The following is an 18,788-nucleotide window of genomic DNA, read 5'->3' on the forward strand; positions in this document are numbered from 1 at the left end:
TTTTGTGGAGATCTGGCACAGAATTGTTTGAGCATCGAGTCTGACAGTGAATTTGCTTTTCTGGAAAAAAAAAAAAAATAAATGTACAAGTAAACAACTGCCCTAGAACATCAGAAACATTATGAAAAGAAAAAAAAATCAAATGTCCGGCGCTAATTCTATTGCCGCCAACCAGCACAGAAAACCGGGAGCATGCTTCTGACTGCTCGCTGTATGGCCTTGGGCAAGTCTTTTAACTCTACCTTCACCTCCTGCCTTCAGACTGGTAATTGCTGTAGATACCACTCTTTTCAGCACTGCTGCGAATAAACAGTTAATTGTTGCCAGTAGATGTAGAAATTGACTGGAGTGTTTGGTCCTAGCCTCCTTCCAGACGGGTGAGCCCTAAAACAAGGGGAGGTAGGGCTATGGGTCCATGTGGCTGGTTCCAAGGTGTTCACCTTGCTTGCTTTCCATCGTGGCTGTCCGATCCTCTCCTGTTTCCAACCACAACCCTTCTCCTTTGGCTTCGCACTACATATTTTCCAAAGCATTCTGATTTTTCAGAGCTGTGCCCTCCAGCTGAAGGCAGATCCATGCCTCTCTGGCACTCTTGGGAACCTTCATCTTCTGGCCTCACCTTCGAGAGTAATGCCAAAGGAAAGTCATTTTCTGTGATGCCTTCATGGCCAAAAGAGGTTCCAGGGCAGTGGGGAATTTAGCTTGCTTTCAGAAACCTGAGAAATGCCTCCTCTTGTCTGTAGTCTATGTAGTCTGATTTTCTATCGGTCTTTGCCTTGTTCAATACATGTGGAAAAGGGATTGGTGTTACTGCTTTCTTTTTTTTTTTTTTTTTTTACAAGTCCTTTGAAGTCCCAGCACTAAGAGGTCTGCAGTGACCTGGATCCTGCAACTCTTTCTCTAGATGAAAAGAGAAAGGTGAGGACATGCCCCTCATGCTCATCCACCCATGCCATGCAGTAAGACGTAATTTATCTCACTTGTGGCATCCTCAAATCAGTGAAAGGGAAGCAGCAGTGAGGGATCCAAAGCAAGTTCCCATAACCCTTTCCAAGGGGCTGGGGATGTCTCACAGTGTGTTGGTGTGGTCCTAGCAGCACCAAAATTGACGGTGTGGGAACAAAAGAGACTTTGAGCCATTGCAACTGGTCCCCCTGACAAGTAGGACCTGCACCACAGGGGTGCACAGCATGGCTGGGGTGGCTCTGCACCCCACATTTGCTCTAGGATCATTCCCAGTTGCTCACTCCTCATTCCTCTAGCTGTGGGGGGAGGGAAATTATGCTGGAAGAAGACCAGGGTTTTTCATCAGTGTTTGCCTAGCACTTTCCTGTTTCATGAACGTGTCACTTTGGCATAGATACTCCTCCTTCCCCTAGTCCTTTTAGCCCCTTTCTCTTCTTCCATAGCAGCAGTTCTGGCTCAGCCAGGTGGAGCAGTGCCATGCAGTCCGTGCTACTTCCACGTGCACGCAGAATTGCCGACTTCTTACTTCCTCTCTCCTCGGGCACTGGAGGATAAAAACCATCTGCCTGTCAGACAAAAGGTCTGATGTGATTTTAGCATTAGGAGTCACACAAAGGGTCTCAGACCTATGAAAATGTCACTGTATTGACTTCATACAAATGTTTATTCATAGTTCTGTTTATAGGCAGAACGGCGTTTTGCATTCAGCCTCAAATGGATGAGATCTATTATGTAGATGCAACCAGTTATGCATTGGAAATTGGCGCCATCATTTTGCAGTGAAGTCAATGCTTTCCTATTGATTCACATCTGCTCGGGATCTTATCTGTTATTCCTAACAGGTAGCTGTCAAGTAAATACATGGGAAAATATTTCCCTTTTCTTTTCAGAGGAGGAATTCAAATGCATTACCCATGGCAAGGTTCATGTTTCCCAGCAGGCTTAAGAGGATGACTCATCAAAGCCCTCTGCTTGTCTTCTGGATCTTCAAAGTGTATCAACAGCATTTTATTGATCCATAGTCATGGAAAGTAAAGAAGGAAAAGAATCAGAGATCTGTACTGGTACAATATGCCTGACTTGAGTAATTCTACCGTTAAGCCACTGGGATGACACGATGGAAAAGCAGGGTCTACAATATATTTCTTGTTCTCCCACTTCTAGAACAGTCCTCTACAAATACAGATACTTTAATGAAGAAAATATAAGGATCAGTAGCTGGAAGTTAGACAAAGAAGACAAGTTCAAGGTAGCAGTAGGAGGCAAGTTTTTAACAGTGAGGGTGAGCAAACCCATGAGGGAGGCTTTGTGCCCCTTTGCTTGAAGTTTCCTAACCAAAATGGGACACTCACCTGAAGATCGTGTCCATCAGACATGGTAGCATGGTAGACCCCTGTTATCTCCTCACAGAACAAAATGGCTGAGGTCCTTCTACCCTGCACCTAGCAAAGACCTGGCCTTGGAAACCTGACATTTGTAGTGAGAAAAGACAGGTTAAAAAAAAGAAAACCACCATCCCTGCAGAGGAAGTCTTTAGCCTTCTCACGTGTACCAGCTGGGAAAATGCGTGTTTCTGCATCACGAAATGTGGTGGAAATTACGTGTTTTAAGTGCTCATCCTCTCCCCTTTCCAAGGCTGGTGGGGGCAGTGCCTGTCTCAGGAGAGTTAATAGTACTTTCACTTATTTAATTTACATCAGGGACGTGCTAGACTGCAACAAGGCTTGCTTTTAAAAGAGGAAAGGAACCATAGAAAGAATATGAGGTTAGAAAAAAAACAGATATCCATTTTTCTGTCTCCTTCTCATTCTTACCCCCAAAACAACTCCAGAATCAAATAAATGCCTTTTGGGGGCAAGCTCACATGCAATTTTCTCCAGCAATCTCCTCTTTCTCATATTGCTGCCTGCCTCTCCCATCGGTTTGCCTTTGCCCGCCTACGTCCGACCTGCAGTCAGAGAAGCCTGGCCATAGCCTGGAGGGATTTGCCTTGTGCCTTTAGTGGGATCGCGCTCAGTTTCCCTTATCAGTCCCTGGTAGGGCCATGTGTTTTGTCTCTGCTCCCCCTCCCTGCAGATGTGTGGTTGAGGGCAACGGGAGACAAGGGGTCCTTGTAAGTGACTTATGATAATTGCAGAGCAGCAACTGCTCTGAAAATCTAAATTCCTCCCTGACATTTCCAGTCTAAAGCTCCCACTGACTCAGCTGCTGCTTGTGATATTTAAACAAGGATTATCTCCTTTTTTATTCTTTTCTTTTTGATAATGGGATTGCAGAAGGTTAGTTTAACACTTTCCTATGGTTTGCTTGGCTGATACAGATCCAGTGCTCTTCAGGACTGTAAGCAAATCCCTGCTTCCCAAGTCACTCCTTTGGCATGACGGGGATGAAAGAAAGTTCCTGTGATACACAAATAAATAAATCTTTCTCTGGTTTGTTGTCTTTTGCAAATATTTCTTCAGCACGAGTTTATCATACTAGGAACTTTACTAGTTCTGGGTGTATAAAGACTTATCCCATTGCCTTCAGCACAACTGTGCCAGGCTTACCCCCTCTGAAACTTCAGGTAATCCATCTTGTGGTATTTTTTTGTATACTAAAAGGGATTTTATTTTGTAGGGATACTGAGCAGTATCTGCGTAAATGAACCCTATAGAAAGCTGCGGGCACTTTTTGATGCCTGAGCCCCAAGTGCAGCAGCATAGGGAGAGAACATGCTAAGCAAATCTGTAATGAGGTCCTCGAGACTGCTCCGAAAAACCTGGCAAATGTCCCTCTCACCCTGCCTTCAAATTCTCACTAGCTGGGAGAAATGAAAGGGAAGGCATGGACAGATAAGAAAACCAGAGCAGAAAGAGGTACAGAAAACTGAGGGATGTGCCCTTGGAAAGAGAAAAGGAAAAGCACAGACCGAGGAGGAAAAGAAACCTTCAAGGGAAAGCAGTGCTAACAGCCTCAGTCAGAGAGCTCGGAAAAGCATAAAAAGTTACCAATGCGAAAAAACTTTGAACATTTGAGGTTGTGAGCACTTCTTGAGCTGAAGAACCTTCAAAATGCACCATTTCCATCCATCTCCCAGGTAAATGCTGCCTAGGTTGTATCCTCTGCCCATGTACTGTTCCAGGACCCGAGCATCCTTGAGGCATTTCTTCTTCCCATGTGTTTATCATTTGTGTCTGGCTGCTGTCTCTATTTCAGATTTCGCTGCTCTGTGGGAAGGTGGTGAAGGCTCTCCATCCATTCAGAAACTACCTGGCTGGCAAGGGACAGCACTGCAGGGATGGGATGGGGGGAGCCAAAGGGGGCCGGGATGCAGTCCCAGATCCCCACCCTAGTGCTGGGTATTTTGGAAGTGACTTAGCAAAACCTGAGCATTTCCTTTTGCTTTTCAAAGAGACAGAGGGATTAGGAAGGCAGAAAGGGGACTTTCAGATAGGTTCAGATCGGGGTGAACTGGGCAAATATAAGCAGGGCAGATAGAGGAGAGCCTGGAGAAGGCAGGCACGTGGCTTTGGGCTGGACCCGGCAGAGGTTTGGGATGGGAGCAGGCAGCCGAAGCGCTGACGTTGGCAGCGGCTGTGTCTCACCGCAGCCCCTATCGCAGCACCGCAGTTGGGCAAAGCAAACACGGCCCTAAATGGAGCCCTCTGGCTGCCCTGCCGATAAGCAGCACACGCTGGTAGCGGAGACAGTTGCCTGTTGTTCCCCATGACGCAGCTCTGCTTTTCAGCCCCAACCATGCGTGGAGAAGGTCTCTGCTAAGCCCCTGTTTGATCAGAGCCGGCGATGCTCAGACCGCAGCCCTGCTCTTAGATGAGCCAAAGGTGGGGGCTGGTGCAGCCCCACTGCCTGTTTTGGGTCAGTGTCATCAGCTCGTGTCCCACACCTTGTGGCAAACCTCAAGGACCTCATCCAGGGTAGGGGAGATGCAGGGTCACTCCAGACCTTGGATGGGCAGGCGGTCTGGTCTCCATCTTCACCTCCAAGATGGAAGACACCTTTTATGTTATTCCCACTGGTTTTCTTCTAGGATATTCATATCTGTGGTCCCAAACAGGAACACTGGGCAGACACGTGGCCATGGTGGCCTTCAGAGGGACCTCAACAGGCTGGAGAGGTGGGCAGGTGGGAACCTCACAAAGCTCAGCAAGTGAAAATGCAAAGTCCTGCCCCTGGGGAGGAATCACCCTATGCACCAGTACGTACTGCGGGACAACCAGCAGGAAAGCAGCTTTCTGTGGAGCCCTGGAGCTGCTGATGGACCTGGCTGGACCCAGCACCAAGAAGTCTGCTCTGCTTGAGCTCCACCCGGAGAACTTTTCCTACAGCAACCATTCTGCCATTCTGGGCTTGTCAATGGAAAGGAAAAAAATGGAAATAATAATAATAATAATAATAATAATAATAATAATAATAATAATAATAAGCTTTTGCAAAAAGATCCTCTTGCACATCCCACCTGAAAAACTGAAAAACAGAAAGAAGAGAAAACAAGAAAGAAAAAGAAGTGTCTCCCATTCTCCAACCAGTCAATGCACTTTTCAGTTTCCTAGGGCAACTTTTATATAAAGACCACTTTGTGCTCTCGTCAATAATACGATGCCTCACTGCCTTCTTTTACTTGCCATAATACACTGGTGTTATACCCACATCAGCTGCACAGCTCCTCACTCAGGTGAGACTTTCCTCCAAGCACCGCTGGAGGTGTCTGTGTCTCAAGGCACCCCAAAACACCCCATTTTGGGGGGCAGAGAAGAAACTCATCCTTCCATCTCCTGCTCAGGTCGCCAATGTCCTCAGGGCAGCTGTGAGCCACAGAGATGGAGCAGTGGCAGGGTTGCAGGGGGCTGAGTGCCTGGCAGCTGCTTGTGACGTGCCGGGTGGCTTGTCACCTCCGCTGGCAGTGACATGGGGTGACTCAGGGCTGCAGGCTGAGCCCTGCACCGAGTCACAGCCCGGGAGCCACTGGAAGTGTTTTATTTCTGCCCATGTCCCCACACGCATGGCTGAAAGAAGCAACATTCTCGTGTTTCCTCGCACAGTGGTGCCCGGGAGATGTGTGTAAGGCAGTTCTGAACCTGAAACCTCCTTCTGAGGGCCAGATTGCCTTAAAACAGGATGTAAAGCTGGTCTAGAAACTAACTGTGCCTACTCTGTATGCAAAGCAGATTTAAAGCCCCATTGCCAACTCCATCCTGCCTTTTCATCAGTGATGTCAAAGCTCTCTTGAGTCTCGAAGAACTGTAATCAGAGATGTCTCCAGGAAGAAAATAAATATCCAAACCATCCCCTCAGCTCCCTTCTCCACCGTGACTCACTGTCCACAGAAGGATTTTGTCCTTAAAGCGCCTGATTTTGCAAGTCTCCTACACTTTCTGACCTCTCTGAAGGCTTCCCTCTGCCCAAGCACGGGATGCTGGTGGTCAGCCAGGGGTTGAAGTGGAAGGCAGAAAAGTGGAGTTGTTCCCATGGGCAAGCCCCACATTGAGGTGGATGTCCAAAGAGGATTGCAAAACCTCAGCAGCTCTCAGGTTGGCTCCTCTCTCCCTGCTGCCAATCACTTGGACCAGAAGAAATCCATAAGGAAGAAGAGGTTTCCTGAAACAAGAAAGGGCTTGGAACAGCTCTCCTCCTTTCAGTAAACACTCATTTGTTTAATGGGTGGAGATGGGCACGAGGGAGCCTGAAATCTCATTCCCCTGCCGAATTTCCAGGAAGATGAGTGCTCTGACTCCAGCTGGACGCTGAGCCCCAGCCCTCAGAAGCCTCCTGTCCCTCGTCTGCTCTTGACAACATGCTCTTTTGTCCTCTCTCTCCCTTGTTTTTCCCATTTCATTTGGATTGTGCGTCGCCTCAGGGTGGCTGCTGGTAATCTCTGCGGCTGGCCGCCTGCCTCTCCACCAGCCCCACCTGCAGCCCTGGGATATGTCACGACAGGGACAGGGAACAGCTCCAAAGCCCCACGTGCTGCCTTTCTCCACGCTCAGAACCCAGACCACCCAAAAAAGCCCCTGCTTGGACACTTCTCTGTATTAAGCAGGTGATTTTTTTGAAAATCTGGATGCTTGTGTAACTTTTGAAAAAGTACCTGGCTGCTGTGAAAACGTGTGGTCAAAGGCTTCACTTGAAACTTTCTAAAAGGTCTTAAACCTCCTTTTCCTCTTAATATATTTTCCAAAACTACATCTTCCCTTTTTCTCTATTTTCCCTCTTTTCCTCGTAACTGGGTGCAGTTTCCCTTCACCACGTTCCTTTTCAGCATTAACTAGAGACTTTCTGAAGTGGCTCAGGGATGTGCTGGCATTTTGAAGGATTTTATTAGGTACCTGGTCCACTCCAAGGTGTGAAGAGGGCTTGACCACAGTGACTGTCAGGAGGCAGAGAGATGCGAGGGAAGGGTAATTGAGGGTTTAGACAGCGCTTTGCTCTGCCAGACACCTATCATCAAAAGCAGGTGGGCGTATCGATTGGCCTCTCAAGTGGTCTGCCTCTCCTATTAGCCCTTTCCTGGGCCATGCGTGTCATGTTGAAGCAGTATAGATTTTTGGTGCCACTTCAGGCTGCTGGAATTGGGAGGTGCAGGAAAATAAGCAGATGTGATTTCTTTATGGGAAAAAGACAGGCTTCACGCCCCCAGGCAAGGGTATGTCTCTGTTGCACCAACACCTTACAGGCAGCAGCACAGGTGAGCTGGTTTGGGACAGATGTAGCTGTCACACGGAGAACCCCTGTTATATAATATTGTCTTAATTTAATGAGCTGCAAATGACAAGCTGAAAGTTTTTCTGTTTGGGGAGATGAGGAGTTAACATGCAAGGAAACGTTAGCTGCAGCATAACAACCCTGCAGAGCTAGCCCAAAGCAAAGCATCCTCGGTGAAAAGGAGGACGGCAGCCTCTGTGGCCGGAGATATTTGATGGTTTAAGCCTGAAGGAGAGCGGTGGCTCGGGTGGTGCCTGGCCCCGAGATGCTTTTCCCCGGGTGCGCAGCGCTGCGGGAGCGGAGCAGCGGGCGGCGCTGCGGGGCCGTCCTGCTACTGCCAGAGTCACCCGTTCGCTGAAATGCTTCTCCTGATGAAATCCTCCGCCTGCTGAAATCCTCCTCTTGGCATCCCGCCTGCCTCACGGGGCCAGGAGGAAGGAGCAGCTCTCCAGGGCGGAGAGGGAGCCCGGATAGACGGGCTCCTCAGCTGCCCCCTGCACCTTGCTAATGACAAGCAAAAGAGGAGCCTTGCTCCTCAAAGTGATGCTTCGTGCAGAGTTAGGACAAAGCCAGTGATGGTATCTGGGTGTCCTTGTTAGGAGGCTGAAGCATGGCTGCAGTTGTCCTTGCTGTCACCTATGGATGCTGTGCTCACCCCAGCCTGCACCCAAATCACCTAATGGCTTTCTGCAACGTTTAAAGACAGTGCTTTTTTTCCTGTGGATTCACACAATGCTAGTCTCCTAGGGCACACTTTGCGCTCACAGAATTATTTTCCCTGGGGAAAATAACCCAGCGGATGAATATGGACTCCTAATAGACTTGTGATGTATGACCCAAAGTCCTGGCAGTCTCCTGGGGCTGACAGCGATCTCCAGCCTGTGGCAATCAGCCCCAGACAAGCCCCTGAATGAGGCTGTTTCTGCATGTGCCAGTGATTGCTGCCCAGGTGAGGCTGGTTGGCCTATGCTTGACCAACAGCAGGAGAACATCCCCCAAGGGCACTTAGAAAATGAGTGCCTGCCATGAGCTGTGCCTGGCATTGCCTTTGTCTCTGGATGCTCCCAGCCCATTGTAACTGCCCCACAGAGAACAAGGCTGGGAATGGGGCACCAATGTCCATGAATAGGCAGAAGGGAATGTGTGCACCCCACACTGCACAAATCCTGTGCTAGGCTCCCAGCTGTGTGGGCCTGGTGTTAATCTGATTGTGCGAGAAAAGAAAGGAATGAGGAGGAAAGTTGTGTGGAGGGACAAATGCTGCCTGATGGGTAAGAAAGCATGATGTTATATCTGAGGCCATCCTGAATGCGAGAGGAAAGTGAGGGGTAGGGATGAGTGATAGCACAGGGAGGAATTCATGTAACAGACTCTTTTGAAGGGCTGATGAGCATTCCTATATCCTGCCTATTCCATGCATGGGGTACAAGTGGTCTGGGCAGTAGACATTTTTGTATAAATAACCCTTGTTTGCTGGAAGATAAAAGTTTCAAACTAAATATTCTTGTCCACCTTGAGTCTAACAGCCAACCCTGCAAACTCATCCTGGATCTCTGCAGCATCTCTTCCTCAGCATCTCTGCATGTACTGGAGCAAGCTGCTCATCCCCACCACCTGCCCACGCTTAAAGCAGGTAGGCAGGTGGCATGTGCTCCCATTTGTCTCTGTATATGACTTGATGCAAAAAGCACAGGAGGTATTTTCCTGCCTAACACACACTGCTGGTGTCACTGCTGCTGGAAATGTCTCTTTGGTAGGATCTTGCTGGCTTTTGCAGATGTGCCAGGGCAGCTAAGTACCGCTTCTGGAGATCACTCAAGCAGATGTTGTAGGTAAAAGCATCTTCTCCTTGCCCTTAGGCTTGCTGGGAAGGACTTGTGCTCCCAGGTCACCCTACAGACCTCTGGGCTTCAGGAATTTCTGCTGATAAGAGAGGGATTACACAAGGTCAGACCCAGCTGAAAGAGCAGAGGGAAGCTGGGGGCTGGATGCTTCTTCTTTGGGTTTCTGGTACCTGCTTCCCTCTGGACAGAAAATGTGTGTCCCTGAATCTATTTTAGATTTCTCTTCCATGGCACGACTTCACCCTTCTGTCTGGCAACCTGCTAGAACAGCAAAGATTTAAGGATCTTTAGCTTTTACTTCCCTGAGCCCTAAATCTGAGCTAAATCAGGAGCTGCAAGGACGGTCCTTGAGGGCTGCCTTCCTTCTCTAAATGCTCTCCCTGCTCCATCACAGATCTGGCTGCAGCTGAACTGCAGCTGTGGCTCCAGCTCCCGCAGCCTCTGAAACAGAGAGGAAAAAGGGGAAGAATCTGTCCTATGGAAAGAAAAACCCTTTAGCGCATTTTCCAGCCTCCCAATGGTTAAGGATCCAGAGAGCTTGCAAGCAGCTCGCAGACTTGCCTGTAGAGCAGCATACGTACAATTAAAAGAGCAAAACAACAGCTTGGCACTGGAGGGCCTCATAAGCTGGAAGAAATTATTTATTTTATTTATTTATTTTAAAGTAGATCCATGAATTTGCAGGATGACAGGGAGCAAAGCCTGATTTGCTTGCAGATGGGGGTGTTCCCAAGCACTGTCATCTCCATTCCCCTGTCTGCCCCTATTCTTCTCCATTTATCCTGCTGGGCACCGCACCCTCTGATACAGCGGGGGTAGCAGGGGGTCTTGGAAGCTCCTTGGCTCTGCTGAGAAGTGATACGTGGAGACAGCAGGCAAAGGGGAAATGTCACAGTGTCACCCTCGTGACGCCTGGGGGGACGTCAGCCTGCCTGCCCCCATCCAGGGCACAGCTCACCCGGGGGGATACAGGCAGCAGGGGGGAGCTGGAGCAAAGGGAGGGACAAATCACAGCTATGGGGCAGGAATATCAGGAGAGCATTTGGGGACAGCCTGTATTTGGAGAGTGGGACCAACCCTCCATCTCAAAGAGTACCATGGCAGACTGCAGACCTTAGGGCTTTCCTCCTCCACACCCCTTGCCCCGAGCACCAAATGGCCCCAGGACGGTGCACCTGTCCTACACCAGTGTCTTTTCTGATGCTGTGCACCTTTGCACCATAAAGCAGTGGAAACATCCTGTTCCCTTGTAAAGTGGCACAATAAATCCCATGGGAGTGCTCCTATCGGTTTTAAGGAAACTCTGTAGCTTGTAAAATGCACGCGCCAAGTGTTTGCTCTTGCCCCAAAAAGCTTTGTTCCCCTCTCTCTCAGCCCCAGGAAGCGGATGCAGTTTCCAAGCTGCTTGCTAAGACCAGCTGGCTGCCTGGACACTGCTCTTCCCAAGGGCATCTCTTAGAGGGTGTTCAGAACCCCAAAGAGGTCCTTCCCATTACAGCAGCTTTTAGGTACGCTGCCCGATCTGTGGCTCAGTTCATATCTCACAAGCAAAGTGTTCTCCTTCCCCAAAACCCATAGCAATGTCCTAAACCTCCTAAAACAACGAGGATTTGGTAACAGCAGACCCACTCCTCCTGCAGCCCCAGGGCTTGCCAGGAGCCCTCTTATGAGTAATAAAACCAAAACCCACTTGCACCCAGCAACATTCAGCCTGCAAGCATCCCCTCCCCTTCTCCAGGGGCCCGAAGTGCCCCTGTGTTAACCTCTCCTGGGTAAGGAGCACCCCCAGGTTTGGAAACTTTAATGTCATAACCTGTTTGTCCTGTTTAAAGCGCAGGGCAGGGCTGGGGAGCTGACAGATCCTGAGTAAGCTCAGCCTCCAGCTACCCTGCATCTTTATGGCTCAGTGAGGGAGAAGGAGAAGGAAAAACAACCCTTAGAGCCTCACATTTTTCTGTCTCAGTTTTTTTTTTTTTTTTTCCTTCAAAAAATAGCAGCGTGAGGCTTTGCCTGGGTGTTGGTGGGACTGGGTCTGGGATCAGGGAGTGCAACACAGTGATTCATTCATCAGTGAGCATCCTAAGAGTTTTTCTCCCAGATCTGAGTCTCTGGGAGAAGGCTGCTCACAGGTGATCCCTCCCTGAGATGAAAAAGCTCCCTCCATATCTCCAAAATCAGATTTGCACCTCTCTTGATCCACGTCAGCCACTTCTGTGCTGGCACATGATGAGCCACACAGCTGCGCTGTACCCTTGGTACCAAAAATCCTCCCCCTTGCCTCATCTGGCTGCTCTGCACCTCCGGTACTTGGCTGGGAAACCCTTGCACATGGGTGTGATGTAGCCACTAGATAAGAAATTGAAAAAGAGAGGAATTGCATGTTTCTTGTCACCTGTGCTGCATCCAGCATGTGTCTTCTCTGGGGTTTCTATTTGGAGGGTTGATGTGACTTATCATTTGAAATAAAAATGTGTATGGGGTTCTCTAAATAGGATGATTCAAAACTTTCTTAAAAACCAGAATTTTCATGTGTTTAAAGCATGAAAGAGTTGGCCAAGATTTCTTTGACATAACCCGAGGCCCTACATATTTGTGATGTATTTATAGAAATAAGTGGTTTATGGTTTGTTCTGTACTTTAATGATGCCAACTCAGTGTTTTGCTCCTGGATGCAATAAATCTTGTGCCAGGCAAAGAGACAAATGCAGCCAGGAGCGGGGCAGCACTGTCTCTTGGAGAGGTGCATTGGCTCTCAAGCAATCCTCTGCCTGTTCCATGCCCAAGATCCAGCCCAAACCTGGGGTGAATAAGACATCTGAGCAGTTAGCCAGAAGATATTAAAAAAAAAAAAAAAAAGGGTAACTACATTTGAAGTGGCAGCACGAAGTTTTCACACCTTGTTTTCACCTCCTCATCCCAGCTCCTTTTGGAAGCATTATTTCAGCCAGGGTACAGGTAGGAAAGTCCTTCAGCAGGCAGACACGCACACAGGGAGGTGAAGCTGTATGACTTGGCACCTCCTGGGCAGGCGGCATGCAAGACTCGGTGGCTCAACAGTTGCACGACACGTGCCCAAAAACGGTGCCAAGTGCTTTCGCCTTTCGGTAGTTGCAAACAGAAAGCCGAGCAGCTCAGCCACCCGACAGGAAACATCTGCAATCAGGCGATCATAAAGCGAGCCGGCTCGTGTTTTATCCCTTTTTCTTTCTTTCTTTCCTTTTTTTTTATGACAAAAATAAAAAGATAAGTTCACTTTGAAACTCGTTCTTGACTTTAGCGCATATGAACTTAAAACAAACTGGTTTATGGCTCCCCCCCCTCCGTGATATCTCTGCTTGCAGGTGGCAGAGGCAGGCTCAGCCTGATAAGATTACTGATATGGAGGGAAACTGCTGCACTGAGCAAATGTGCTCATTAAGCAGGAATCTTAAGAAGTTGGGGATATTTGCCTAATGCCCTCCTCCTCCCCATCATCCCATGGAGCAGAGGGACCAGGGTAAGAGCAAGGCTCTCCCTGGCTTGGGCTTGGCCAAAATTTTGGAGCATCAGGCGAGGACCAGGACTTGCCAGGCTTCTTGCGGTCAGGATGGCAGGTGGGCATCCAAGGGAAGCCCAAGCTGGATAAGGGTCCAAAAACACTTCCAGAAACAGTGCTAAGCAATACACCAGGCTGGATTTGGGGCAGCAAGTCTAAGGAGACCACCGCAGCGTGCCACCATATTTAGGGTCATCTTTGCTCATGCAGAGCAATAACTTGCTCTGGGGTTGGTGGATGATAAACATCTTAGTCATTGTGAGTAAAGATAGGGGAACAAGCCTGCAACAAGTACAGCTCTGTTCCACCTTTATTTGAAGACCAGATGTTAAGCAACCAATTTTTCTTGGCCTTTTTAGTGGTTTAGTGGTTACATTAGGCATGTTTCACTCTTGCCTTTTTCTTTTCAGGAGGGGATAAAACTGTCACCGTGAAAGGAAATTAGTTCCTCGAACTCATTTCACTCTGTTTTCTGCTTTTTGGCCAAGCATTTTTACATGCCTGGGTTCAGAACTTCCTTGTTCCTTATTTATTGTTAAGTACAAAAATGGTAACTGCCATTTCCAGGGCTGGAAATAGAGGGGATGTGGGGATGTAGGCACAAAATGACTGCTCATGGTGGATGGGCATCACCTCCCTCCTCGCTCTGCTCCATCCAACCTCTGATGGAGCAGGCCAGATGCCCCAGTGCTTCAGTCTGGGGTTGGAGTTTTGAGTGTCATAGGTAAGATATGACCCTAATGAGCTTAAAGGTCATCACAGAAGGCACAGATTTAGGAAAATCAATGTCCTTAACCAAAGAGGAGTTCTGGTGTCTACAGGAATTTATTTGCTACCCAAAAGCAGTGACATCACTGAGAAATGCCTGGAAATGTTAAGTGAAGCTGTTATAGAGTGTTTTATTCATGTCCTTGTTTGATTTTATTTCCTAGGTTGGGTCCAAAACTCCTTTGGGAACTTACTGAAGGGTAAGGATAGATCTTCATCTCCACAGCTGTCCCCCTCTCTGTGCAGTGCTTCCTCTCTCCAGGGAGCTTTCTCTCACCACGTCTCATCTGTCGGGCCCTTTGCAATTACCTAGGGCAAAAGATAACATGCAAACATGTTCTTAGCATTCAAAGCGCTCCGAAATATCAGCTTGCATTACCACTATACAACAAAGCACAAAGACCACAGATTACAGCCCGTGACACTGTGCACTGCCCAGCCCCGTGGCTCGCCCGGGGAAGTGATACCAGATGTAAACACAAAGGCGGCACGATCTCCTTTGCATGTTAACTGAGCAGCCAGGGCAATCACGGAGCCAGGCACTCTGGTTCTCTTTCAGTGAGCCTCCTGATTTGCTCCCCATGCTCATATGGGAAGGTGTCACCTAATGATGAAGCACAGCCCAGCAAGGATAGGAGACAAACAGGGAAGGATGTATGGAAACAGCCAGCACAAGGGATGGATGGGGAGAGGGGCTGGTGTGGCCTGGAGGGACCAAGGGCCAGGCTGAGGTGGGGAGGGGACAGCGGGATAGGACAGGATAGAAAGTGCAGGGGGGAAAACATCGCATAGACCGGCTCCTTCCCTCACTAGAGACACAGTCGTTGCCCCCACAGACAAGGGCTGGTGGGAGAAGTGCTGTACCCCCCAGTGCAGCCCGGCTGTGGCAGTGAGCATGGCACAGACCCCCGCTGTGCTCAGGGGGACATGCCACGCTGGCCATAAGCACAGCACCAGCTTGGGCCCTTCCAGAAAACAAACAAAAACACACCTCAAAGTGAAACTCTCTGACATTCCAGAAATAACAGCTCTGCATCCCTCAGAGCCTAAATCACGCAGGCGGGAGCTCAAGCTGTAACATGCTGGCTGGTTTCTACCCGGCGCTGCGCTTTAGCCAGCTCTCCAAAGCAAACCGAGAGCCCCGGCTCCTCCTCCTGGGGAGATGAACATCCAGCAATAAAGCCGCCCTAAATTACTGCGAGCAGAAGAAGTCTTGCTCAAGGCTGTGCAGTGCCTCGGCGGGGATCCACGTAAAGCAGCCGGCGTGAGAGGACGTGACACGACCTGCCGCAGGAATTGTACTGAAACTCCAAGCGTGTCGGAGCAGGAGAGCATCGGGGCAATGACTGATGAAGATTAGCCTAGATAGCGAGGAGGAATGGCATGTCAAAGGAGGAGGGGGGAAGCGATATGGCTACGGGGAAGGAAAGGCAGGGTGGAGCCAGCGGCTGGAGCTGGTGGCCTGCCAAGGTACATATATGTTCATTGAGCAATCCTGTTCCTCCGCTTGCCTGGCAGGTAACAAAAGGCGTGCGGGCGTCTGCGGGAGGGTGGATGAGGAATGCTCTACTGGCAGCAAGGAAAGGTCCCCCAGCACAGCCCTCGCCAGGCAGGGACCCCCAGGGGCTCCCCAAGACAGGGTTCACTGCAGATGCCACCAAACAACAGGGAGCTGCTCGGGATGAAACAAAATTAAATAATCGAAAAGAGCGGTACGCCAGCACGTGGTGTAGATGAGAAGGGCTTGCATCCACCCACGGAGGGATGGAGGTGGCAGGGCCCCTGGGGGTTGCTGGGGTGCTGAGCACCAGGGAGCTGGATGAGTGCTTGTGCTTGTGCCTATTAGGTTTTGCTCTCCAGCCTGCCACCTGCACAGAGCAATGAGTAGGATTTCGATTTCATGGCATAGAAGAGAAATTCAGGAACATGCCCTCTCTGAACAGGTATGCTCTGCTGAACTGGCAGCCCAGTGCTGCACTTTGGCATCAGAAGTATTGCCTCTCCAGAGCTTAAATATCATCACCCTGCAAACCAGTGGTATCCCTGAAATATCTGACATCTCTCTAGTAATTCTTTGTAGCGGTTCTCCAAGCCACAGATTTCAAAGCTGAGTATTGTGTTAGGTTCATACAGTAGAGAGAGATCCAAAGAAGAGAAATGACCTCTCTGGGGTCAGCTATAATCCCCTACCTGCCTAGAAACTCATCCAACCATTGCATCTTGGTTCACCAGGCTTCAGTGCTCCTCTTCCACCTCATGCCTTTCTCTGTAGGCTGGCTGCTGATACATGGGAGTGAAGCAAATCTCCTTGAAGATCCGTGATAAGTAAGACAAGAAAAAGGAAAGCCAAGGGGAGGACTGCAAGGCATGACCTACTGATAGTCTGAGATTAACAACCCAGCAAGCTCGAGTGAAGGTTTTATCAAGACCAGCAGTATTCATTACAATCATTTAGACTTATCCTCTACCTGTTCATCCAAACAGCGAACCGAGACTCATAGGACAGCACATAAAAAATGGTGAAACAACCCTTTTTCACCTTCATAACTTCTACCTCTCTCCACACACTCAAACCTTATTTTTAAAATCCTTCTCCCTAACCCTCATGGCTTAAACAGGTCTTTGCATGGCCCCTAAAGGGGTCAAGAGCAAATTAGTCCCAAACAGCAGCAGTTCAGGTGTAACCTCCCTCTCCATCCTCCCAGGGACTTCTGCGGGTGTCTGCAAGATATAACCAGCTCTTAAGAGCACTTAGAAAATAGGAAGTACTTGTAACTCTCCACACAAGTACCCATGGAACAGATACACTCCTCAGGAGAGGTGTGCAGGGCTGTGTGGGTTTTGCCACCTTTTGGTGTTGCTGGGAAACACCAGGATGGCTTTCATACAGAGAAGGTGTATGTGGCTCAGTCTCTGCCAAAGGAGGGCTAAAATACAAATATGGTGCCTAGAAATTAGGTATCTGTAGGTGTCTGCCCTAGACCAACGGTGTGCTGGTCTGGGAGCCCTCTGACTGCAGAGACAGACTGGTGTGGTCCCTAGTCCCACCACCTGCACCCACAAGCTCCCAAAAATGGGGAAACAAGGAGACAGGCAGCAGTGTGAGATGCACTGTGGGAATACGCCATGACCGATGACAACCTGCACGCCATGTTACTGGATGCCTAGCCCAGGCTGGATGGAGCCATTTGCATCTGCTGCTTCTCAGCTCAGAAAGGTCCACCCAAAGCTGCACCACCATCAGTCACCTCCTGCAGCCAAGAGTCCACTGTCCTTTCACCAAAGTACTGCCATCTGGGACACATGAGCAATGCAAAACATAATTTTGCACACATGTTGCAGTTCTCAGGGGCGATGGTGGGTGATCCATATGTTACAAGGTAAAGGGGCCATTGCACATTCCAGGAAGAGTGCCTTGCCTTTGTGTGGAGCAGCCACTGTTGGACGCAGCTGATGCCCAGCATTTGCATGGATTTGATTAGGTGGCAGACTGGATGTAAGCCTCTCTTTTGATAAGCAGGAGTGAGGACATCTCATTTGCCTTGCCCTTCTGTTCACTTCCTGGCTTTGTGCAAAGTAAGGTTTTGACTGGTGCAGCAAAAGACCCCTTTGGCAAAGCAAGAGCGCAGACCAGGGGAAATCACAGTTTTGCAGTTCACACCGTTTCTTTACCATGGTGTGCAGTGCTCAGGCTCCTTGGTGCAAGGCAGGCAGCAGCCCATGCTCTCAGGATCCCTGCCCAGGCACCAACATTTGTACGTCCTCCTGACCCAAAAGCAAAATGGCAGTGATGATCTGCCACGAAATAATTGCATGAATTTTCACGAGCCTGGTGTTCTCTCCATTCCTGCCTATCTCCGTTATTTAACCCCTGGGGAAGAGGCATAAATGGAGAGCCCTCAGATACCTCTGTCATGCTGATGGCTCTATGCTGCCGTTTGGACACAGAGGAGAACTGATGCTTTTGCACTGATGGGGTGAAATGTGCTCTGTTCCTTGAAGGCTGATGCAAGAGCAGAGCCTCTGAGCTTTCAGTTTTGAACAGCACTACAATGCCAAGATAAAGTGGAACTGACCCTCCTCATTGTCAGTGCAAATTATGTGATACCAGTAAAAGAGAAACACAGGAAAGACTTCGGCAAGAATCTATATGCAGGAGAGAGTCTCCTTTGCTGTGTGGAAAGCACTGAGCATGAGAAATCAGGCACAATGCATGAATACCACGGCTCTTCTCTTTAGCCCTGCTCTGTTTTGACACCAGCTCTGCTCTCACTGCCTAAACTTCTGATGTCCCCCCACATCTGTTAGCTCCATGTATCCTCTAGACAGAGAAATAGAGCGGAGCAAAGTGTTAGCAGGTCCCAAAAAATCCCCACCATGAAGGAAACAAGGAGGGAAACTGAGAAGCTCATGCACAAATGTGAAAATGTTGAAGGGGAGGGAGAAGCTCTCCCATGGCTGATCAGAGCGGGGCTCAGGGTGCCTCCCCTGAGTTTTCATCCACACAGGTTTCCATCCTCCCAGGTTTCCATCTGCACCCATAACTCAGAGTGCGGATGGAAACCCTTAAATCTGAATCCTTTGGGTGCCTCCAGCACCAGACTTTGGGCAATCACAGCTCCAAAACATGTATTGCTCAGGCAATGCAAACAGTGCAGGCACAGTGCCCAGTTCTCGTTGCACAGCTCCCTGCTGGGACGTGCATATTTTGTGACCACGTTTGAGGCACCTGTTTTGAAAACGTAGCCCCGGGCCTTTATTTTATAGCTGCCCTCAGTGATAAACGCTCCCTCCAACCAGCCGAAGAATGCAGCTGTGAACAAGCGTGGCCGGCTGCAAGCGGAGCAGCAGCTCTTGAGCTCCTCACAGCTCTCCAGGTACATGTCCTAAGGAGAACAATCCTACCAGTCCCACTGGGGAACAGAAAGAGCCAAGGCAAGGGAAGGTGGAATGAAGTCCCAAAGGTCTTGCAG

The sequence above is a fragment of the Anas acuta genome, chromosome 5, assembly GCF_963932015.1.
Source record: "Anas acuta chromosome 5, bAnaAcu1.1, whole genome shotgun sequence".
Classification (NCBI taxonomy): Eukaryota; Metazoa; Chordata; class Aves; order Anseriformes; family Anatidae; genus Anas; species Anas acuta.